This window comes from Ascaphus truei, chromosome 5 (assembly GCF_040206685.1).
Source record: "Ascaphus truei isolate aAscTru1 chromosome 5, aAscTru1.hap1, whole genome shotgun sequence".
Classification (NCBI taxonomy): domain Eukaryota; kingdom Metazoa; phylum Chordata; class Amphibia; order Anura; family Ascaphidae; genus Ascaphus; species Ascaphus truei.
In genome coordinates this window covers 58,625,826-58,649,910 of record NC_134487.1, presented here as the reverse complement: position 1 = coordinate 58,649,910, position 24,085 = coordinate 58,625,826, and the positions used below count along the sequence as shown (strand labels likewise).

Genomic DNA, 24,085 nt, shown 5'->3' with positions numbered 1-24,085 from the left:
ACTCGCCATTGTTGAATCTCACTGTAAATATTGCATTTGCGTTAACGAAATACTTTGCGTTGACGTATGCAATAATAGTAAGGTTGAAAAAAGACAAAGTATGCACATCTAGTTAAGTCTAAGTTAAATATAGTAAACTAAGATAGTCATCCTGTATTTGTATTTATATTGATCCAGATGAAGGCAAAAGAACAAACTGAAACATTAGCCAAATACAGGTGCAGCCCACCAGTATTAGATCACTTGCCTTGGAAAATCTGGGGCAATCTCACAGTAAATCCCTCAACATTTCTGTGAGATTCCTAATGGCCCATCGGATTAACACAGGGGAGGGTCCCTGCAGTCCCATTCAAACTGAATGGGACTGCAGGGACTCCTGCAATGTTAATCCAATGGAGTGATATAACAAAGAGTAAATGCTGCACACCACAATATGATAAAGAGTGATACAATTACCGGTGCTCCCATCAATGTACGATCGGCTGCATCCAATCCACGGCATACAAAAAGGAATGAGGATGGGGCACACGGATTTCCAAAATAAAGAGATTTATTAAAGCATACGCAACGTTTCGGCCCTAAGGTCTTTGTCAAGTGCAAAAAGTGTCTTTTTGCACTTGACAAAGACCTTAGGGTCGAAACGTTGTGTATGCTTTAATAAATCTCTTTATTTTCGAAATCCGTGTGCCCCATCTTCATTTCTATTTATGTTAATCCAATGGGCCAATAAGAATCCCACAGAAACGTTGAGGCATTTACTGTGAGATGCGATAGTTTTTACCCAGGCAAGTGATCAGATACAGGTGGCTGCATCTGTATGTCTCAAAAGACTCCAGTAATGGCAATCAGATTTCTACCGGGATCAACATCTTTCCTATGTTTAACTTATTTGGAATATATCACTGTGAACCTTTTCTAAAATATAGCTATTGTCTTTGCCATTTAGTTTGTAAGCAGCCTGCATGTTCTTGCTTCCCAAATTCATAACCTTTCTTGTATCTGTATTAAACCTTATCTGCCATTTACCTGCCCAAGCTTCCTGTTTATCCACGTCCTTCTGTAGAGAAATGTTATCTTGCTCTTATTTTACTACTTTACATCATTTAGAGTCATCAGCAAAGATGGAAACATTTCTCTCTATCCTAACCTAAAAGTAATTAATAAAGCAAATAAAAGGCATGGCCCCAATACTTACAACTTTAGCTCAAATTGAAAAGGACCCATTTAAGACAACTTTTTAGTCAATCCTTAAACCGAGTTACAAATATTTTAACTATATTTCACAAATATTTTCATTTTTGTTATTTTGTACACTAACTAACTTTAAATTAAAGTATGTCTAGGTATTTGCAAAAAGTCTACACCCTTAGTGCCCACAGGAAGTGATATAGGCTAATATTGTATGGAGCTTCAAGAGTAAAATATAATTTGTCATTTTTTTTATTTGCAGCCAAGATAACAAGTCATAAAATCAATTACGAAATTTGCAACAAATGCACAGAACGTAATAAACAATGATTTCATTTAACCCAGACACTAATGGACTACTTTGTAACTTCAAACTTCAATCCCATCAACAATTCTGCAATAATTCCAGAGTTATTTTGGTTTGAATTTTATTTAAAATTATGGGAGCTATTTTGATAACGTTTTTGAAGTGAGGCTTCTTTGGGCAGACCTACCACATGAGCAAAATTGCCTGGCAGTGAATGGAGTTGATGGAGACGGAAGTCACTGGTGACGTCATTGCTGGCAAAGGAGGCCATCAGTGTTGTCAGCTTCCACCAGGAGGAGTCACCAGAGAGGAGGAAGGCAGCGCTGGAGACACACACCAACCCCCCCCCCCCTCCTCCACGAGTACGCCGTCAACAGTCACCGGAAAGGACACACATCGAGTGATGCACCAAAAAACCCCACCCCGAGTGATGCGCATAACCCTCCCCACAGTGTGATGCACCTTGGCTTCTCCAGACTGCACTGCTTGGAGAGCCTTCGTGAGACCCTCCCCCTGCTTCCCCTCCCTGTCTCTCGCAGAGTTAAGACCGGCTTCTCCAGACTGCACTACAAGGAGATACTGCGTGAGATTCTCACACCCCCCACCCCCCCATCCCCCGCCTTTCCTTCTATCTCGCAGATTCACCACCAGCTTCTCCAGACTGCACTGAAGGGAGAGCCTGCGTGAGATCCTCCCCTCCACCCCTCCAAACAGATACATAGACACTGAAACACACACACTGACACTGACACACACATATACTGACAATGACACACATACACGCACGCACACAGACACACACTGTTGCTGGCATGTGCAACTGATATGTGCTATTATACATTGTGCTGCAGGGTCCTCTGACCTGAAGAAAACTTTTTCGAATGCATGGAAAATAAAAACTTTTAAAAACAAAACACACATAGGCAGTCACACACACTGAGATACACATACACACACAAGGAATTCACAGTTCGTATAAATATAGAAGTGCAAATAGCTAAAACAGGATGTGTGCTGAGCACGTTCTAAGTTAAACTTCTTTGCGTTTATTCACTGAAATTATGTTTTGATTTTTAATTAAAAAATTACCATATAATATACAATTTCTGTAACAAAACAGTGACAAAAGATGAAGAAGTTTTACTTAAAATGCACGTGCTCGGCACACGCCAAATTTTATTTAGGAGTTACCCCAATAATATTTCACATTAAAAATATGTTCATATTTTTTCCTAAATAAAACCTGAGTTAATGTTGTATAATATTTGATTACAATTGAAAGTAGGCAGATTCTAAAATTAAATATCTTTGTGCTTTAAATATTCGTTGTTTGTATGTTTTAAGTTATTTCTTATATACTGTGTATCATTACTAGGTGTAACTGTAGAAAATAATAGAATGCCTTACATGACTGTTGAGTACAAGTTTTAAATGCAAAATATTTTAGATGCCAAAGTTTCTATGGAAACCCCTAAAGCAATAAAGTCTGTAGATGGACAGAATGCACCATTTGAATTTTCAAATGCCAGAGGCGCCTTTTGTTTCAATATGATAACTTCAAAGTTCATATACAGCTGTTTTTTTTCCATTGTTACACTAATCTCACTTTGCAAAGGGTACTGCATCCCCTGATCTGTAGATCTTCCCATGATAAACTGCATACATTAATGATGAACTGTATAATTGCTGTGCAAGTAAGAAGGGTTTTGTTTTATCTCTGTCTGAGCAATTTCTTTTTCTTTTCAAAGATGCTACACTTACATTGGAGCAAAACTAATGCTATTACTCTGGCTTCAGATTTGTCTTTTGTCATATTATTGTAGGTAATTTTTTATGTACTTTAATACAAAATTGCAACAAAAAAAGTCATGATTTCCAGAGAAAAATATATGTCACTCTTAGGACCTTACTAATTTCTTTACAAAACCTTTTTATTATAATAATACATCTACAAATGTTGACGTATACAGTACAGGTATATTATACACATGCGTCTAACGTTAAATATTATAAAATGGAGAGTTGAATAATCAAAAATAAATAATTAGTAGTGTAACGGCATAACAAAATAGTACAATGTATGCACTGTATGCTGTGTTGGATATCTGAAGTGAGTTTAATGATATTAGTTCTGACTTAAGTAAATGTACATTAAACATTAATTTTGCGGCTCTTTGTGTTAGCAAAATCAAGGACAACATGTTCCAATTGAAATTTTTGCAAAGCTTATTCTCAACTGAGTAGTGCAATTGAAGATGGTCGTTCCTGTCCCATGAATGACTTGAGACAGTTCTTTATACATTTCAGCTTTCAAAAAGAGTGCTCCCCTTCACAGTTTGTTCCAAAATGTCAAAATACATTCTAAAAGCAATGTTAACATTTGGAAAACTTGTCACAAAACTGTCTGCTATTTGTGCTCTGGACATTTCTGCCACAGATTTCTTGTCTGCATACATATGTGATCAATAGAAATTCCTCTGTGAATGCATGTTCGAGATTTGTTGGATATGTATTGGTTAATGCACTTGTTCTAGAGGTCACTTCATCACTGGACATAGATCTATCAACAAGAAAACTAAAGCTTCATTCAGTGTCGAGTATGCTGTTTGTCGTCTGTCCATCTCAATGATGTTTATCCATTATAGGTTAGTAGAACTAAATGCAGAATCTTTTGCTGCCACTCAAACCCGAGTCAGTATTATCCATGCCAACTTCCTCAAACAATCGGGTTCTCAGTTGTTTGTGTTGTCTAATCATCTAGTAGTTGGATGGTGTGAGATCGTTTGCCATGGCCTCCAACACATGACATTTATTGTGGGTATCACAAAAGTGTGCTAAAAGACCATCATACAAATTCACGACAGTGCACAACCCAATGGCAGCCTCATGCAGAGCTCTATTTACAATATTAGTATTTTGGAGTACTGTATGTCATTCCCAATGACACACTTCAACACTGTCTCAAATTGATCAAGCTTCTAAATGAGTGATTTTACCTAATGAACAGCTGCTGGTGGTTGTCTATCACTTTCAGCTATGTCAATCAAAGTTTGATGAATTTCAGAATAGTTCATATAAAGGGCTCTGGAGTATCACTCCCTGCTGACCAAATAGTGTCTGATAAATTTTGTACAACATAAGGCAATACCGCTAACAGTATTATAGAAAAAATGTCATAGTATGAAAGTATCAGTGTCATATATTATATAGACATATGATTATATTATGGAACCTATACATTGTATACAATAATAATAATAATAATTATAATAGCATGTTCTTGTATAGCGATGATAGTTTTATGTAGCGCTTTACAGAGACATTTTGCAGGCACTGGTCCCTGCCCTGTGGAGCTTACAATCTATTTTTTGGTGCCCGAGGCACAGAGAGGTAAAGTGACTTGCCCAAGGTCACAAGGCGCAGACACCGGGAATTGAACCAGGTTCCCTGCTTGAAACAATGCAAATATGTATCTATAGTTCTATCTTGGAGGCCAACGATTATGAGGGTGCCCAGTGCCTGCTACGACACTGCCTGGGTGTCCTCCCTGAGCTCCTACACACCCTCTACTCCAGAGTTTTCATGGTGTGTAGCACGTTAGAAAATGTTTTAAATAAATAAGCCACTTGTTAACTTTTCTAGTATACAGGAGAAGTAGATAACACAGAAAAAAAAGGCCTAGGAAAAAAAGAACAAGTGTTTGGTAGAAGGGATTTCCTTAATATTTAACAATTAAAAAATCTCCACAGTGCAACATCAGCCTGTTCGTGCCACCTCTCCTGTATAAAGGGCAGCTGACGCCCACTGAATCAGCCACAAATACATAGAATCAAAACCTGTAAGAAGTACTAGGGCCCTTATAACCTCCTGAAGTAGTGTGGTTAAGATACCGCCTTACATGGATTTTACCTGAACTTTAATTTGCACCTTATGTATGTATATAATAAAAAATGCACAAATGCGCACCAGGGATTAGTGGAAGGTAATTTATTAAAAATACACACAAACTCTGAGGGGATCCAATCCTGACGAAGTACTTGGTACGAAACGCGTAGAGGTCACGACAGGTCATCCTGCGCGTGTATGCTGGTAAGCTGAGACGGAGCCTGCAGGAGACAGCAAGGGTTTTTTCCATCTCCGCGGTGCTGAGATCCGGATCCTGTGCAGCCTGCTGACTGTCTCAGTGTGAGTGTCCGTTTCCCCTTGCCAGTGCCCAACCTTATGGCGGTTTCTATACAAATCTGTTGATAGGTTGTTTTCATGTTTGTTTTTTTCTTTCATGTGTTTTTATATAAATTTTACTGTATTTGTATACTGTGCAGCTTAGGGTTTAGTCACCATCAGGTGTTCTCCTGGGTAGTAATTAGCCGTCCAGCTGCACAGCTGTTCTGAGGTGGGGTTGGATCCCCTCAGAGTTTGTGTGTATTTTTAATAAATTACCTTCCACTAATCCCTGGTGCGCATTTGCGCATTTTTTATTATCTTGTATTTCAGGGTGCCCTCCCCCCTTTTTAAGGGGGGTTCACCTAGATTTGAGAGTTTCTGGGGAGACGCTTTATGTACATGCTGCAAAGGGATCATCCACACCATCATATAGCACGAGCACTGAATATCCTGTTTTTTCTACCTTATGTATGTATATTTTATCTTTATCTTTGTTATTTCCTACCAATGTAATTGTACCAATGATCTGAATTGAGAATCCCTGGACCCCTCTCCCTTAAAATTTCAATTTTCTGTACATCCCTCCATCATAACCTCCCCCTTCCTTTTTTCTTTGTGTGAACTAATTGCTGTATGTTTACAGAATATGTTATAAAATCAATAAAATATGAGTATTAAAATAAATCCAAAGATGGCGGGCACACTCCACTCCTTTCAAAATAGTGGTTGGTGCTCTAGCAGGAAAGTGAGAATCCCAGCAGAAATCGCTTCATAGACTTCAATAGAGCACAGTATCCTGAAAGTATAATGGATAGACAGCACTGAAGAATTAGACAACAACAGATCAATGATGGTGCAGCAGGAACCAGGAGGAACCCAATTTCCTCCACAAACCAAGTCTATAAGAATAGGTGGAGTTCCCAGCACTCGAATAGAAAAAAAAATTCTTAATACTTTATGGATAAGCCAAAGTGGGGTTAATATGACAAAAGTATACACTAGATCAGCGGTGCGCAAACTGTGGGGCGCGCCCCCTTGGTGGGGTGCAAGATTATGTAAGGGGGGCGCGGGCTGCTTGCAGGGAAACCTGGGGGCGGGCAGAGCTGTGCACGGGCGGCCAGAAGCTACGTGCTGCTGCTTCTATGTGTCTGTGTCTTGCAGAGGGGGCGGGGCTTCTCATTGCACATAGACAGCCCCTCCTTCTCTTCCTGTCTGCTTCCCGCACCAGTTTTCAGCAGCATGGGGGGTTGGGGGATCGGAGCATGTCGCCCCCCCCATGTGAAAGTGTGTGTGTGTGTGTATATATTGTGACATAGTCCAAAGATGTTAGGCAGCTTTCTGCCCCATTTTAGAGCAGAAAGTGCAGGAATAGTTAATGATCCGTTCCACAGCTTCCCATTAACTCAGGCAGCTGGATGGAAAATCCAGACCACAGATTACAATGGCTCTAGTTCTCCCTCACCTGCTCTTCTAATCACATGCACAGGTATTTAGAGCAGGGAGGTTTTGCATTTCACTCTCTCTCCTTGGAGCCTGGGGGCTGGGGGTGTCGCTACTCTCCTGCATCCAGTATCGAGGTTGACGGCCTCTCCACGTATGACAGTACCAGAGGATTTGCCTGGACCCCACGAACAGATAAGACAAAACAAATGATTACTGCTGTTGCTAAAAGACTGTGCTGTATCTTGTGTCCCTAAATGAGAGAGCATTGTTTTAAGCTGGGGAACCAGTTTAGTTGGCCAGCAGCTGTTAGAGAGACTGATTCTGATGTGTAGTTAGATCCCTGAAAGGGATAGGATTTGCTTATATGATTTTGGTTTTATTTCTTGAAATAACAGAGTGGGAAATATTGTAACACTGAAATGTGTGAACTGCTGAATGAAAGTATCTGAGTACCTCTAACCTACACATGTTAAAGCTGCAGTACCTTAATTGGATGAAAATAAAGCAGGCAGAAGCCTGAGTTAAGCAGCACAATACTTTGCATGATCCTGTTTGTTGTATAATTAACCCTAGAAGACTGTGTCGGGAAGAACCCAGACAGACGTCAGCACTACAAAAGAGGGGCGTTTGTCACATATGGTGGAGAATGCGGGCAGACACTAAAAAGTCTGTGGGTTTGCAAATAAATGCGGGGGGTTAAAATGGCCGCCGAGCTGAACTAAAGTACAGATGCTATGAGTGAAGTCTGTCCCAATGTGTATATCAGTTGTGCTTCTAGCATACACAGAGAATGTGCGAAGTGTGGATGCAATAGCACCCTGAACCCAAACAGAAAACCAAAATGTTTTGCTGAAGAAAAAAAAAAAAAAAAAAAATTTTTGCATCTAGCAAGTGCTGTTTGTAAAGCTAATGCCTTTTTGCTGAAGTGAGTGAATTTGCAGCTAGCAAGTGCTGTATGTAAGTTGCTGAAGTGAGTGAAATTACAGCTAGCAAATTGTCTTTGCCGGGTTTATAAAATGGCCGACATGGAATGTTTGTTTTGCAATGCACGTAATCTTGAAAATCAGTGTCCCTTCAGGCCATACGATGATGATGACGACGACTCGTATGTGGCCCCTGGAGGAGAGCCGTACCCACAGATGAATTTAGTATGCTGGGCCTGTCATGAAGTAGGTCACATGGAAGATGTGTGTCCCAAAATTTTCAAAGACAAACAGCTGCAAAAGCAAGCAATGCCCTGTGAGTGCAAGCAAGATGTGGAAGCTGATACCAGTGAGTGTGTGCCCAGTACCACTGATATCTCTGGAGCTAATAAAGCAAAAAGAAAGAAGAAGAAAAAGAAAACGGTTCCTCAAGTCACAGGGGAAGTGACCGAGCCACTTGAACCTGCGCTGTCAGCACATGCGTCAGAAAGGCGCCGAGATGTGCTGCATACCGGAGTGACCAGCAGAATTGTCACGGGAACAGTGGCAAAGGAAAAGGAGGAGCAAAGGGAAGCTGAATCCTTGAACCAGGATAAAGAGGCTTTGGTTTCTGCACTCCAAGCTGCCCGCCATGATTATGAAGTCCTGCGGCAGGGATTGATGAAAGAGCGAGAATCGAACGCCGAATTACAGAGGTGTATACTTCCAGCTTTACAGGAGTACGAGGCTTTGAAGAAAACAGAGTCTCTCTTACGGAGTGAGCTGGAAGAGGTGACGACTAGTCTGGAAAAGGCCAACACCGTAATTGCTATCCTAAAACAGAAATACGGGAAGGCTCTACAAGAGGTTCACGCGCTCAGCACAGAGGTGCAAAACTCACGCCTGGAGGGCCATGGTCTGAACACAGAGCTGGGAATGTTGAAGCAAACCCATGAGATTGCCCTGACTGAGTTAGAGACTGTAAAGCAAGAAAACGAGACTCTGAAATTGGAAAATTCAGGTTTGACTGACCAAGCAGAAAAAGTAAAGAAACAGTTGACTCAGGAAAAATTAGAAGTGCAGGAAGCACTACAGAATGCATTGATGCACACTCAGAGCCAGCACCAGGAAGAAATGGACGCTCTGAGAACAGAATTGCGACATGTATGCACAAAACAGAATTCTCTCGCGGAGGAACTTAACGTTTTGAAAAAGGAGAAAAGCATTAAAATAATTCAGAAGCACTGCAAAGCTCTTATCCAAGGAAGAAGGGAAAGAGAAAATTATCGGCGTAAACGCGCCGCAACTATCATCCTACAGGCTGCCTACAGAGGGATGAAAATTCGTCAGTTTAATCGCCGGAATAAAGCAGCCTGTGTTCTTCAATCATTCTACCGTGCCCGCATGGTACGAAACAGGTTCCTCATTATGAAAGGAGCAACTATAAAGATCCAGTCTCTGACTAGGATGACACAGAACAGGATTCGCTATCAAACCCTGAGAAATGCGTCACTGGTTATCCAGCGGTACTTCCGCCTGAATAAATGTAGGCCTCAGGAAAGAGAGGCCCAAGACTACATGCCTGCTGGCTGCAAAGGTAAAATGCCACAGGGTACAGCCGGAGTTAGTGAGAGCCCCATCAAGGTAATCAGTGCTTCATCTTCTAAGTACCATATAATTGCCCCAGAGGGGAAATCCCAAATCTCTGAGAGTGATGGTCGTGAGAAAATACATGGCAGTAAGAAGTACCATAAAGGTTCAAAGGTTGCAAAGCAAAAGCGACGAAGGTCAACGCTGGCCTTGAATTTTTCCGGATCTCGCCACTCTGGGCCACAATATAAAGACAAAGACTATCCGGCCCCAGAGTTCCGTCAGAAGCTAAAGAAACAGTCCAGTCATTTGCAGGTTGCAGCAGCCTATGAAATAAAGTCAGGAAACGTAATGGACTGGAAGTCAAAGAGAAAAAAAAAATGTGTTTGGGGATTGACCGATATTTTTTTTTGTTATTACACGTGTGGACTATGTCACGGACACTTAACTATGCAAATAAGCTATTGTAGTTAAGGTATATTAGGCCTCTAGAATAAGCATTTTGTCAATATTACAATGTTATATTGGTTCTCTGTGTTGAAAATGTAGCTAAACTACAAATTAATATACAGGGTTGAAGGCCCTTTTTGTTGGTAAATATATGAGATTCATATTCTAGAGTAGAAAAACCCAGGGAGGTAATAGAAATTGTCTGGCTTTCTGAATATATTTAGCATATCCTGGGTTGTAAGAATGTGTGCTAGACATTTATTTTTCAAAATAGTTCCCTAATATAGAGCAACAAAATATGTTTGCCAAGTATAGTCTCTTATGACAAAAACTATTGTCCATAATTGCCGTGGAAAAAAAAAAAAAAGTTAATATTCGTGTCATGTGAATACTTAATGTTGTACTGAGGAGTTAGCTCAAGTATTCCAGGTAGGACGCTCACCCCAGTGAGGTCCATGGCCGCTCACCCCAGTAGGTGTGAGCTGGGGAGGGGGATATGTGACATAGTCCAAAGATGTTAGGCAGCTTTCTGCCCCATTTTAGAGCAGAAAGTGCAGGAATAGTTAATGATCCGTTCCACAGCTTCCCATTAACTCAGGCAGCTGGATGGAAAATCCAGACCACAGATTACAATGGCTCTAGTTCTCCCTCACCTGCTCTTCTAATCACATGCACAGGTATTTAGAGCAGAGAGGTTTTGCATTTCACTCTCTCTCCTTAGAGCCTGGAGGCTGGGGGTGTCGCTGCTCCCCTGTTTCCAGTTTCGGGGTTGACGGCCCCTCCAAGTAACAGAACTCTGCTATCCAGGCTGAGAGTGTGTTCACAAGTATGGAGGTGCAGTGAGAGGTGTGTGGGGGAGAAGGGGGTCTGAGACCCATCATGGAGGCAGCCTTAAGGCAGCTGAGAAGTGCTGCAAAGGGAAAGAAATGCTTGTCTGAAAAGGCAGAGATGAAAGTGAAAACAGAGTTAAGCAAAATGAAGAAACTAAGGAAAAAGAAAGCAGAAAGCAGAGCTGCAAAAATAGAAGAGACTATGAGTAGTTTGTCCTCAGATGAGGCCCCTGAGAGTTCCAATTCCCAAACACAGGGACGGAGTAGCAGTTTGGAGGGAAGCCAAAAGTTATACCTGAGTGAGGGGAGGAAAGATGATGCACCAGTTAACCCCTTTAGTGTCCGGAAGATCCAATACTACTCCCCAGTGAGCAGCTGGAGCAGCAAAGGGTGGGTCTCGCAAACACAGGCCCCTGAGACCAGCAGTGCAGAGATGCAAGAAACAGCAGCTCACACCCCTGAGCATGGTGTCCCAGGCACAGACTATGTGATTAGTGAGACCTCACTGTCAGAAAGCAATCTGGGTGATACAAACAATGCAGAAGTGGTCATATCACAGAGCAGCCAGAGTGCAGAAAATACTGCAGAACTGGCACTACCAGAGGGCAGCCAGAGTGTTGCAAACACTGCAGAAGTTGCATCATCAGAGGGGTGCCATGAAATCACTGAACCTGCACAAGGGCTACCAATTAGCCTCAAGAAAGCACAACCTGTGCACAGTGCGGGGGAGGGAGGAATGCAGAGAGGAGCTGCAGCTGTTACCTGTGCAGCCTCAGGAAAAAACATTACAGAGGAACCACTAGCCACAGATGGTGCAAAACAACAGAGGCCACCAGCAGCCACAGATGGTGCAGCACAGAGGCCACCAGCAGCCACAGACGGTGCAGCCACAGACGGTGCAGCACAGAGGCCACCAGCAGCCACAGACGGTGCAGCACAGAGGCCACCAGCAGCCACAGACGGTGCAGCCACAGACGGTGCAGCACAGAGGCCACCAGCAGCCACAGACGGTGCAGCACAGAGGCCACCAGCAGCCACAGACGGTGCAGCACAGAGGCCACCAGCAGCCACAGACGGTGCAGCACAGAGGCCACCAGCAGCCACAGACGGTGCAGCACAGAGGCCACCAGCAGCCACAGACGGTGCAGCACAGAGGCCACCAGCAGCCACAGACAGTGCAGCACAGAGGCCACCAGCAGCCACAGACGGTGCAGCACAGAGACCACCAGCAGCCACAGACGGTGCAGCACAGAGGCCACCAGCAGCCACGGGTGGTGCAGCACAGCGGAGTATCCCTGGAGAAGCTGGAGAGAGACCAGAGAGAGCAGAAGGGTCCGCATGGAGAGGTGCCGGTCCAGGGTCCGGCAGTTACCCCCAGTTTCCAAGCCCCACTGCCAAGCGGATAAATGTGGTGAGACTGTGAGACTGGGGATATTCCTGATAAATGCTTCATTGGTAAAGCCCTTTTGAAGGAATCTATGGGGTTTGAGGCCTCAGACATTTTTGCTTTCATACACACCCCAGGTAACAGGGAATATGACATAAGCTTCAAAAGGGGGGATTTGCTAGAAGCTTTCTGGCACAGATTTGAGGACTTGAAATTCACACTTCTGTGGAAAGACTTTGTTGCCATCTCTGTAAGTCGTCCTGCAACCAAACTGGTGACTGTAATGTTTCGCAACGAGGCCGTTGCCAAACAAGACATTCTTTATTGGTTGAAAAGACAATGTACTATGCTGTCTGATCTGGAGAAAATAGAGGAGGAGATCTGGGAAGGAGCGTGGGTGTGGACTGGGGGTTGGAGGTGTAAGGTTAAGCTGTGGGAAAGATTTGGTGTGTCTCACCACCTCCCAAATTCCCTCTTCATTGGGGGGGACAGAGGGGTCTGTTTTTACAGTGGCCAGCCCAGGCTTTGCTTCAAATGTGGGTCCAACAGGCATTTGAGTGCGAGCTGTGATAAGATCAGGTGCAGCCAGTGTGGGGTTCTGGGGCATAACCGATCTGTATGTCCTAATACTGTGCTGTGTAATTTGTGTGGGGGACAGGGTCACTCTTTTAGGGAGTGTCCTGAGGCGGTGCATAATAAGGATCTCCAGGACACTGAGACAGCCCTAGAAGAGGAGACCCAGACAAATGAGTTTGGTGCCATGGAACTATCCTTTGAGCAGGAGCCGGCAGGAGGGGAGCAGGGGCCAGCAGCGGCAGGAGAAGAGCAGGGGCCAGCAGCAGGAGGGGAGCAGGGGCCAGCAGAGGCAGGAGGGGAGCAGGGGCCAGCAGCGGCAGGAGAGGAGCAGGGGCCAGCAGCGGCAGGAGAGGAGCAGGGGTCAGCAGCGGCAGGAGAGGAGCAGGGGCCAGCAGCGGCAGGCGGGGAGCAGGGGCCAGCAGCGGCAGGTGGGGAGCAGGGGCCAGCAGTGGCAGGCAGGGTGAAGGGGCCAGCAGCGGCAGGCGGAGAGCAGGGGCCAGCAGCGGCAGGAGGGGAGCAGGGGTCAGCAGGAGGGGAGCAGGAGCCAAAAGGGGAGGGATGGGAGCATGTAACTAAAACAAAGAAAAAGGCCAAAGACAGAGGTAACAATGGGGAGTTACAGTCATCAGGGATACACACCTCAAATACCTATGATGCATTGTCTTGGGGGGATACTATGGATGCAATGGAGGAAGGTGGAATAGAAGCCCTCAAAAGTGAGGGGGAGGAGGAGGGAATAGCAGATACAGTTAAAAAAAAAAGATGTGTCCGCCCACTGACCCCGCACAGCCTATAAGGTTTTGCACTGTGAATGTTAACAGTGTTAGAACCGCTACCACCCGAGGTATTACTTTTGGGGAATTGAAAAAAATGGGATTATGATATTTATTTTTTACAGGAAACTAGATTGATTTCAGCATCTGGCATCTTTAATTCTAAAAGAGATTGGAAAGAGGGGGCTTCCTTTTGGTCTATTGGGCCTGATTCTTATGATGGTGTTATGTTTTTATTTAAGATTGCACATTTTCAATGAAAAAAAAAGAAAAAAAGTAAAATTAGTTGAAATGTCACCAGGTCGGTGTCTATTAATTGATATTGTTATTGACAAAGTGCAATATAGGTTAATTAATGTTTATGGACCCCAAAAACTAAGTTTGAGGAAACTCTTATTTGAACAAATAAAGCGTATTTATTTACAAGTAAAACAGTGCTATTAGCTGGAGATTTCAATTGTGTAACATGTATTCAGGATAGGTTAGGGGTCCGTAAATAATAAAGTACTTTCTGAGGAGGAAACATTGCAAGGGATGGTTGCTCAGATTAGAGGGCAGAAACAGAGGGAAGAAAGCAGAATAGAACAGAAACAGTAGGAAAAACTGTGGAGAAATGTAAATATTTGAAATAATTGCACTGAATTTGTGTTCTATTGTTTTATTTGTATTTTTATTCCCCTGCCGATGTAAATATGTAATGTTTTGACTGTTTCTGTATTGTACATGTTGCATGTTTTTTCAACAAATAAAATCACAGATTACAATGGCTCTAGTTCTCCCTCACCTGCTCTTCTAATCACATGCACAGGTATTTAGAGCAGGGAGGTTTTGCATTTCACTCTCTCTCCTTGGAGCCTGGGGGCTGGGGGTGTCGCTACTCTCCTGCATCCAGTATCGAGGTTGACGGCCTCTCCACGTATGACAGTACCAGAGGATTTGCCTGGACCCCACGAACAGATAAGACAAAACAAATGATTACTGCTGTTGCTAAAAGACTGTGCTGTATCTTGTGTCCCTAAATGAGAGAGCATTGTTTTAAGCTGGGGAACCAGTTTAGTTGGCCAGCAGCTGTTAGAGAGACTGATTCTGATGTGTAGTTAGATCCCTGAAAGGGATAGGATTTGCTTATATGATTTTGGTTTTATTTCTTGAAATAACAGAGTGGGAAATATTGTAACACTGAAATGTGTGAACTGCTGAATGAAAGTATCTGAGTACCTCTAACCTACACATGTTAAAGCTGCAGTACCTTAATTGGATGAAAATAAAGCAGGCAGAAGCCTGAGTTAAGCAGCACAATACTTTGCATGATCCTGTTTGTTGTATAATTAACCCTAGAAGACTGTGTCGGGAAGAACCCAGACAGATGTCAGCACTACAAAAGAGGGGAGTTTGTCACAATATATTGTGTGTGTGTGTGTGTGGGGATTGAGTGTGTGTGTGTGTGTGTGTGTGTGTGTGTGTGTGTGAGTGTGTGTGGGGGGGGATTGAGTTTGTGTGTGTGTGGGGATTGATTTTGTGTGTGTGTGTGGGAGGGATTGAGTTTGTGTGTGTGTGTGGGGATTGAGTTTGTGTGTGTGGGAGGAGGGGATTGTGTGTGTGTGGGGATTGAGTTTGTGTGTGTGTGTGGGGGGGGTTGAGTTTGTGTGTGTGTGGGGGGATTGAGTTTGTGTGTGTGTGTGGGGGGGGGGGGATTGTGTGTGTGTGGGGGGGGGTTGAGCTTGTGTGTGTGTGTGGGGATTGAGTTTGTGTGTGTGTGTGGGGGGGGGGGATTGAGTGTGTGTGTGGTGATTTGAGTGTGTGTGGGGATTGAGTTTGTGTGTGTGTAGGGGGGGATTGTGTGTGGGGGGGGATTGAGTTTGTGTGTGGGGAGTGGGGATTGAGTGTGTGTGTGGGGGGGGATTGTGTGTGTGTGTGTGTGTGTGTGTGTGTGTGTGTGTGTGTGTGTGTGTGTGTGTGTGTGTGTGTGTGTGTGTGTGTGTGTGTGTGTGTGTGTGTGTGTGTGTGTGTGTGTGTGTGTGTGTAGGATTGTGTGTGTATGTGCAGGGGATTGAGTGTGTGTGTGGGGATTGTGTGTGTGGGGGGGGATTGAGTGTGTGTGTGTGGGGATTGAGTGTGTGTGTGTGTGTAGGGGGGGATTGAGTGTGTGTGTGTGGGGATTGAGTGTGTGTGTGTGGGGGGGGGGGATTGTGTGTGGGGATTGAGTGTGTGTGTGGGGGGGGATTGAGTGTGTGTGGGGATTGTGTGTGTGTGTGGGGATTGTGTGTGTGTGTGGGGGGGGGGATTGTGTGTGTGAGTGTGTGTGGATTGAGTGTGTGTGTGAGGGGGGGATTGAGTGTGTATGTGTGTGGGGGGGTTGAGTGTGTGTGTGGGGGGGGGATTGATTGTGTGTGTGTGTGTGGTGATTGATTGAGTGTATGTGGTGAGTGTGTGTGTGTGTGGTGATTGATTGAGTGTATGTGGTGAGTGAGTATATGTGGTGTGGGGAGGGGATTGTGTGTGGGGATTGAGTTTGTGTGTGTGTGTGGGGGGGGGGGGGGTTGAGTTTGTGTGTGTGTGTGGGGGGATTGAGTTTGTGTGTGTGTGGGGGGGATTGTGTGTGTGGGGGGGGATTGAGTTTGTGTGTGTGTGTGGGGATTGAGGTTGTGTGTGCGTGTGGGGGGGGTTGTGTGTGGGGGGGGATTGAGTGTGTGTGTGGTGATTTGAGTGTGTAAGGGGTTTGAGTTTGTGTGTGTGTAGGGGGGGGATTGTGTGTGTGTGGGGATTGAGTGTGTGTGTGGGGAGTGGGGATTGAGTGTGTGTGTGGGGAGGATTGTGTGTGTGTGTGTGTGTGGAGGATTGTGTGTGTATGTGCAGGGGATTGAGTGTGTGTGGGGATTGTGTGTGTGTGTGGGGGGGGGGGATTGAGTGTGTGTGTGGGGGGATTGAGTGTGTGTGTGTGTGTAGGGGGGGATTGAGTGTGTGTGTGTGTGTGGGGATTGAGTTTGTGTGTGTGTGGGGGGGATTGAGTGTGTGTGTGTGTGGTGATTTGAGTGTGTGTGGGGATTGAGTTTGTGTGTGTGTAGGGGGGGATTGTGTGTGTGGGGGGATTGAGTTTGTGTGTGTGGAGTGGGGATTGAGTGTGTGTGGAGTGGGGATTGAGTGTGTGTGGGGGGGATTGTGTGTGTGTGTGTGTGTGTGTGTGTGTGTGTGTGTGTGTGTGTGTGTGTGTGTGTGTGTGTGTGTGTGTGTGTGTGTGTGTGTGTGTGTGTGTGTGTGTGTGTGTGTGTGTGTGTGTGTGTGTGTGTGTAGGATTGTGTGTGTATGTGCAGGGGATTGAGTGTGTGTGGGGATTGTGTGTGTGGGGGGGGGATTGAGTGTGTGTGTGTGAGGATTGAGTGTGTGTGTGTGTGTGTGTAGGGGGGGATTGAGTGTGTGTGTGTGTGTGTGTGGGGATTGAGTGTGTGTGTGTGGGGATTGAGTGTGTGTGTGGGGGGGATTGAGTGTGTGTGTGTGGTGATTTGAGTGTGTGTGGGGATTGAGTTTGTGTGTGTGTAGGGGGGGATTGTGTGTGTGGGGGGATTGAGTTTGTGTGTGTGGAGTGGGGATTGAGTGTGTGTGGAGTGGGGATTGAGTGTGTGTGGGGGGGGATTGTGTGTGTGTGTGTGTGTGTGTGTGTGTGTGTGTGTGTGTGTGTGTGTGTGTGTGTGTGTGTGTGTGTGTGTGTGTGTGTAGGATTGTGTGTGTATGTGCAGGGGATTGAGTGTGTGTGGGGATTGTGTGTGTGGGGGGGGGATTGAGTGTGTGTGTGTGAGGATTGAGTGTGTGTGTGTGTGTGTGTGTAGGGGGGGATTGAGTGTGTGTGTGTGTGTGTGGGGATTGAGTGTGTGTGTGTGGGGATTGAGTGTGTGTGTGGGGGGGATTGTGTGTGGGGATTGAGTGTGTGTGGGGGGGGGATTGAGTGTGTGTGGGGATTGTGTGTGTGTGTGGGGATTGTGTGTGTGTGTGTGTGTGTGGGGGGGATTGTGTGTGTGAGTGTGTGTGGATTGAGTGTGTGTGTGAGGGGGGGATTGAGTGTGTATGTGTGTGGGGGGGTTGAGTTTGTGTGTGTGGGGGGGATTGATTGAGTGTGTGTGTGTGGTGATTGATTGAGTGTATGTGGTGAGTGTGTGTGTGTGTGTGGTGATTGATTGAGTGTATGTGGTGAGTGAGTATATGTGGTGTGGGGAGGGGATTGTGTGTGGGGATTGAGTTTGTGTGTGTGTGGGGGGGGGTTGAGTTTGTGTGTGTGTGTGTGGGGATTGAGCTTGTGTGTGGGGGGGATTGTGTGTGTGGGGGGGGATTGAGTTTGTGTGTGTGTGTGGGGATTGAGGTTGTGTGTGTGTGTGGGCGGGGGGTTGTGTGTGGGGGGGATTGAGTGTGTGTGTGGTGATTTGAGTGTGTAAGGGGTTTGAGTTTGTGTGTGTGTAGGGGGGGGATTGTGTGTGTGTGGGGATTGAGTGTGTGTGTGGGGAGGATTGTGTGTGTGTGTGTGTGTGTGTGGAGGATTGTGTGTGTATGTGCAGGGGATTGAGTGTGTGTGGGGATTGTGTGTGTGTGGGGGTGGGGGGATTGTGTGTGTGTGTGTGGGGATTGAGTGTGTGTGTGTGTGTGTGTGTAGGGGGGGATTGAGTGTGTGTGTGTGTGGGGATTGAGTTTGTGTGTGTGTGGGGATTGAGTGTGTGTGTGTGTGTGTGTGTGTGTGTGTGTGTGTGTGTGTGTGTGTGTGTGTGTGTGTGTGTGTGTGTGTGTGTGTGTGTGTGTGTGTGTGTGTGTGTGTGTGTGTGTGTGTGTGTGTGTGTGTGTAGGATTGTGTGTGTATGTGCAGGGGATTGAGTGTGTGTGGGGATTGTGTGTGTGTGGGGGGGATTGAGTGTGTGTGTGGGGGGATTGAGTGTGTGTGTGTGTGTGTGTAGGGGGGGATTGAGTGTGTGTGTGTGTGGGGATTGAGTGTGTGTGTGTGGGGATTGAGTGTGTGTGTGTGGGGGGATTGTGTGTGGGGATTGAGTGTGTGTGTGGGGGGGGATTGAGTGTGTGTGGGGATTGTGTGTGTGTGTGGGGATTGTGTGTGTGTGTGTGTGGGGGGGATTGTGTGTGTGAGTGTGTGTGGATTGAATGTGTGTGTGAGGGGGGGATTGAGTGTGTATGTGTGTGGGGGGGTTGAGTGTGTGTGTGGGGGGGATTGATTGAGTGTGTGTGTGTGGTGATTGATTGAGTGTATGTGGTGAGTGAGTATATGTGGTGTGGGGAGGGGATTGTGTGTGGGGATTGAGTTTGTGTGTGTGTGGGGGGGGGGTTGAGTTTGTGTGTGTGTGGGGGGGGATTGAGCTTGTGTGTGTGTGGGGGGGATTGTGTGTGTGGGGGGGGATTGAGTTTGTGTGTGTGTGTGGGGATTGAGGTTGTGTGTGTGTGGGGGGGGGTTGTGTGTGGGGGGGATTGAGTGTGTGTGTGGTGATTTGAGTGTGTAAGGGGTTTGAGTTTGTGTGTGTGTAGGGGGGGGATTGTGTGTGTGTGGGGATTGAGTGTGTGTGTGGGGAGGATTGTGTGTGTGTGTGTGTGTGTGTGGAGGATTGTGTGTGTATGTGCAGGGGATTTAGTGTGTGTGGGGATTGTGTGTGTGTGGGGGGGATTGTGTGTGTGAGTGTGTGTGGATTGAGTGTGTGTGTGAGGGGGGGATTGAGTGTGTATGTGTGTGGGGGGGTTGAGTGTGTGTGTGTGGGGGGGATTGATTGAGTGTGTGTGTGTGGTGATTGATTGAGTGTATGTGGTGAGTGAGTATATGTGGTGTGGGGAGGGGATTGTGTGTGGGGATTGAGTTTGTGTGTGTGTGGGGGGGGGGGGTTGAGTTTGTGTGTGTGTGGGGGGGGATTGAGCTTGTGTGTGTGTGGGGGGGATTGTGTGTGTGGGGGGGGATTGAGTTTGTGTGTGTGTGTGGGGATTGAGGTTGTGTGTGTGGGGGGGGGGGGGGTTGTGTGTGGGGGGGATTGAGTGTGTGTGTGGTGATTTGAGTGTGTAAGGGGTTTGAGTTTGTGTGTGTGTAGGGGGGGGATTGTGTGTGTGTGGGGATTGAGTGTGTGTGTGGGGAGGATTGTGTGTGTGTGTGTGTGTGTGTGTGTGTGGAGGATTGTGTGTGTATGTGCAGGGGATTTAGTGTGTGTGGGGATTGTGTGTGTGTGGGGGTGGGGGGATTGTGTGTGTGTGTGTGGGGATTGAGTGTGTGTGTGTGTGTGTGTGTGTGTAGGGGGGGATTGTGTGTGTGTGTGTGTGTGTGGGGATTGAGTTTGTGTGTGTGTGGGGATTGAGTGTGTGTGTGTGTGTGTGTGTGTGTGTGTGTGTGTGTGTGTGTGTGTGTGTGTGTGTGTGTGTGTGTGTGTGTGTGTGTGTGTGTGTGTGTGTGTGTGTGTGTGTGTGTGTGTGTGTGTGTGTGTAGGATTGTGTGTGTGTGGGGATTGTGTGTGTGGGGGGGGGATTGAGTGTGTGTGTGTGTGTGGGGATTGAGTGTGTGTGTGTGTGTGTAGGGGGGGATTGAGTGTGTGTGTGTGGGGGGATTGAGTGTGTGTGTGTGGGGATTGAGTGTGTGTGTGTGGGGGGATTGTGTGTGGGGATTGAGTGTGTATGTGGGGGGGATTGAGTGTGTGTGGGGATTGTGTGTGTGTGTGGGGATTGTGTGTGTGTGTGGGGGGGGGATTGTGTGTGTGAGTGTGTGTGGATTGAGTGTGTGTGTGAGGGGGGGATTGAGTGTGTATGTGTGTGGGGGGGTTGAGTGTGTGTGTGTGGGGGGGATTGATTTTGTGTGTGTGTGGTGATTGATTGAGTGTATGTGGTGAGTGTGTGTGTGTGTGTGTGGTGATTGATTGAGTGTTTGTGGTGAGTGAGTATATGTGGTGTGGGGAGGGGATCGTGTGTGGGGATTGAGTTTGTGTGTGTGTGTGGGGGGGGGGTTGAGTTTGTGTGTGTGTGTGTGTGTGGGGATTGAGCTTGTGTGTGTGTGGGGGGATTGTGTGTGTGGGGGGGGATTGAGTTTGTGTGTGTGTGTGTGTGGGGATTGAGGTTGTGTGTGTGTGGGGGGGGGGTTGTGTGTGGGGGGGATTGAGTGTGTGTGTGGTGATTTGAGTGTGTAAGGGGTTTGAGTTTGTGTGTGTGTAGGGGGGGATTGTGTGTGTGTGGGGATTGAGTGTGTGTGTGGGGAGGATTGTGTGTGTGTGTATGTGTGTGAAGGATTGTGTGTGTATGTGCAGGGGATTGAGTGTGTGTGGGGATTGTGTGTGTGTGTGGGGGGGGGGGATTGTGTGTGTGTGTGTGGGGGGATTGAGTGTGTGTGTGTGTGTGTGTAGGGGGGGATTGAGTGTGTGTGTGTGTGTGGGGATTGAGTTTGTGTGTGTGTGGGGATTGAGTTTGTGTGTGTGTGTGTGTGTGTGTGTGTGTGTGTGTGTGTGTGTGTGTGTGTGTGTGTGTGTGTGTGTGTGTGTGTGTGTGTGTGTGTGTATAGGATTGTGTGTGTATGTGTGTGTGTGGGGGGGATTGATTGAGTGTGTGTGTGTGGTGATTGATTGAGTGTATGTGGTGAGTGTGTGTGTGTGGTGATTGATTGAGTGTATGTGGTGAGTGAGTATATGTGGTGTGGGGAGGGGATTGTGTGTGGGCATTGAGTTTGTGTGTGTGTGTGGGGGGGGGTTGAGTTTGTGTGTGTGTGTGTGTGGGGATTGAGTTTGTGTGTGTGGGGGGGGGGGATTGTGTGTGTGGGGGGGGGATTGAGTTTGTGTGTGTGTGGGGATTAAGGTTGTGTGTGTGTGTGTGGGGGGGGGGATTGAGTGTGTGTGTGGTGATTTGTGTGTGTAAGGGGTTTGAGTTTGTGTGTGTGTAGGGGGGGATTGTGTGTGTGTGTGGGGATTGAGTGTGTGTGGGGAGTGGGGATTGAGTGTGTGTGTGGGGAGGATTGTGTGTGTGTGTGTGTGTGTGTGTGTGTGGAGGATTGTGTGTGTATGTGCAGGGGATTGAGTGTGTGTGGGGATTGTGTGTGTGTGTGGGGGGGGGGATTGAGTGTGTGTGTGTGTGTAGGGGGGGATTGAGTGTGTGTGTGTGTGGGGATTGAGTGTGTGTGTGTGGGGATTGAGTGTGTGTGTGTGTGTGTGTGTGTGTGTGTGTGTGTGGGGGGGGGATTGAGTGTGTGTGTGGGGGGGGATTGAGTGTGTGTGGGGATTGTGTGTGTGGGGGGATTGTGTGTGTGTGTGTGTGTGTGGGGATTGTGTGTGGGGATTGAGTGTGTGTGTGTGGGGGGGATTGAGTGTGTGTGTGTGTGGGGGGGGGGGTTGAGTGTGTGTGTGGGGGGGGATTGATTGAGTGTGTGTGTGTGGTGATTGATTGAGTGTATGTGGTGAGTGTGAGTGTATGTGGTGATTGATTGAGTGTGTGTTGTAATGCAGTGGTGAGCAAACTGGGGGGGCAATGAGGCGCATGATTATTTAGGGGGGCGCAGGCGGCGTGCGATGAAAACTGGGTGCACGGGCCGGCAGACGCTTTGTGCGGGAGGACGCAACAGCTGTGCGCGAGGGGCGGCCAAGAAGATGTGCACGGGCGGGCAGCCGAAGATGTGTGCGGGTGGCTGAACAGGATAGTGCAGGTGGCGGCCACGTGATGGTGTGTGAGCGCACGTGCAGGGGCTTCGGAGGTACGGGGAGAAGTATGCCCGAGCACGGTGAAGTCAAACGCCCCTCCCTCGGTGTCTGCCCTGCAATAGCGCTGTGTTCCTGCTCTCCTCCGCTGGCAACCTGCTTCGCTGTGATCCTCTGCAAGTGAAAGGATAGGCTGCACCTATATCACTCATACTATGAATGTACAGAACTAATAAAAAAGAATGTGAAAACACAACATTGAAAACGGAAAAAAAAAATAATACTGTAGGTAGAAGTGTGGATGACAATGGGGATGGCAAGACAAAAAGCATGGAGGGGAAGGAAGAAAAAAAAGGTGGGGGGAGAGGGAAGGGAGGTAGCAAAGAGGTTGATGAATGCCCCCTCAAAGGATTGCCTTTGTGCACGTACGCTCTCCCAAGCTTGGTGCTTGGAGAGACAAACAAAATTGACTTTGAAGTGCGCTCAGCAGCAGTCAATACACACACACACAGCCACACACAAATAGCCCCGATCCACGCTTGCAAAATTATGCAGGACACCCTGTGCTCATACTTGGAGAGTTGGTGATGTCACCGCTCTCAGCGGAAGCGTGGACACAGCCTAATTTTGCAAGTGCGAGCTGTTGAAATATGTAAGTATTTAAACATATTTGGATTTATATTGTATACCGTTTAATAAAGGTTTTTTTTTTTTCGTGTGATTTTGATTACATCAGGCAGGGGGGGGCCCGAGAAATTTTATGGATGAAAAGGGGGGCTCGGCATAAAAAGTTTGCTCACCCCTGCACTAGATGCAAAATATTCATGAAGTGTGTCTCGTTAGAATAACAAAATATGCAATTACCCAGGTAAAACTATGTGAAATGAAACAAGATGGAAGGGAGGGAAGATGGGGTAAGGGAAAGAGGGTGAGGGGGGAGGTAGGGAAGAAAAGGAACACAGGGTACAAGGGAAGGGGGGCAACATTTCGGGGAGTGGTGAGCCCCTTCTTCAGGCCTGTTCCCCAAGATCAAACAAGAATCATGGATACCCTTAACCCCTATGGTAAAAACCCTCCCTAAGAGGTAGGATATAAAGTGGCCCCTACTTGGTCTATAGCCTTAAAAAGCACACCAACAGAAAAGAGAATCCCAGTATAGCAATATATGTAGTGCACAGTAGCCTATATGGGCAATGTCTCCATGTCATCAGAGGTAAATGTACTGTAGAGAATCACTTCTCCAGCTAACATCCGCCAATCAGGGCAATATCCACATGCCAGCATAATTGAATGTATGGTCAGCAATCACTGTTACAGCTACCAAATTTTTCAGGTCACTATGGGCATCAATCAGTAGCAATCCTAGTGAATACCAAATCGGAGCAACGTTACTTTAGAGTTGAGAGTCGATTGCGCGGTCACCGTATCCCTGGAAGTCTGCAATCGGCCTCTGAAGTACAATATGGCTGGAGACCAGGTGCCTGTCTCTCTGTCCTCTGCCCCCTGATATTTTCTTAATCTCACTTGTTTAACGGAGTGGCTCAGCGGAAGGGTGCTGGGCCCATATCCCAGAGGTCGATGGATCCAAACCATCCTCTCCTAAATGCTTCTTTTCCTGTTGTTTTTTTCCATTAGATAAATCAAAAATCTTAAAGGTTGATACTGTATAGGCACCCAGTCTTCAACCATACTTAAGAAGCCGATTGCAGACTATCAGGGATATGGTGACCACTCAAGGGACTCTCAACTCTAGAGTAATGTTGCTCCGATTTAGTATTCACTAGTATTGCTACTGATTGATGCCTATTGTGACCTGAAACAATTGGAAGCTGTAACAGTGATTGC

The 24,085-nt window shown here is 46.5% G+C and overlaps 1 protein-coding gene across 1 annotated transcript in view; it reads right to left on the bottom strand.

Moving 5' to 3' along the window:
* The window catches only part of GRM8 (glutamate metabotropic receptor 8), a 1,200,287-nt gene that overhangs the window by 446,046 nt on the left and 730,156 nt on the right, over positions 1-24,085 (bottom strand). The gene's annotated exons all lie outside the window — the stretch shown is intronic.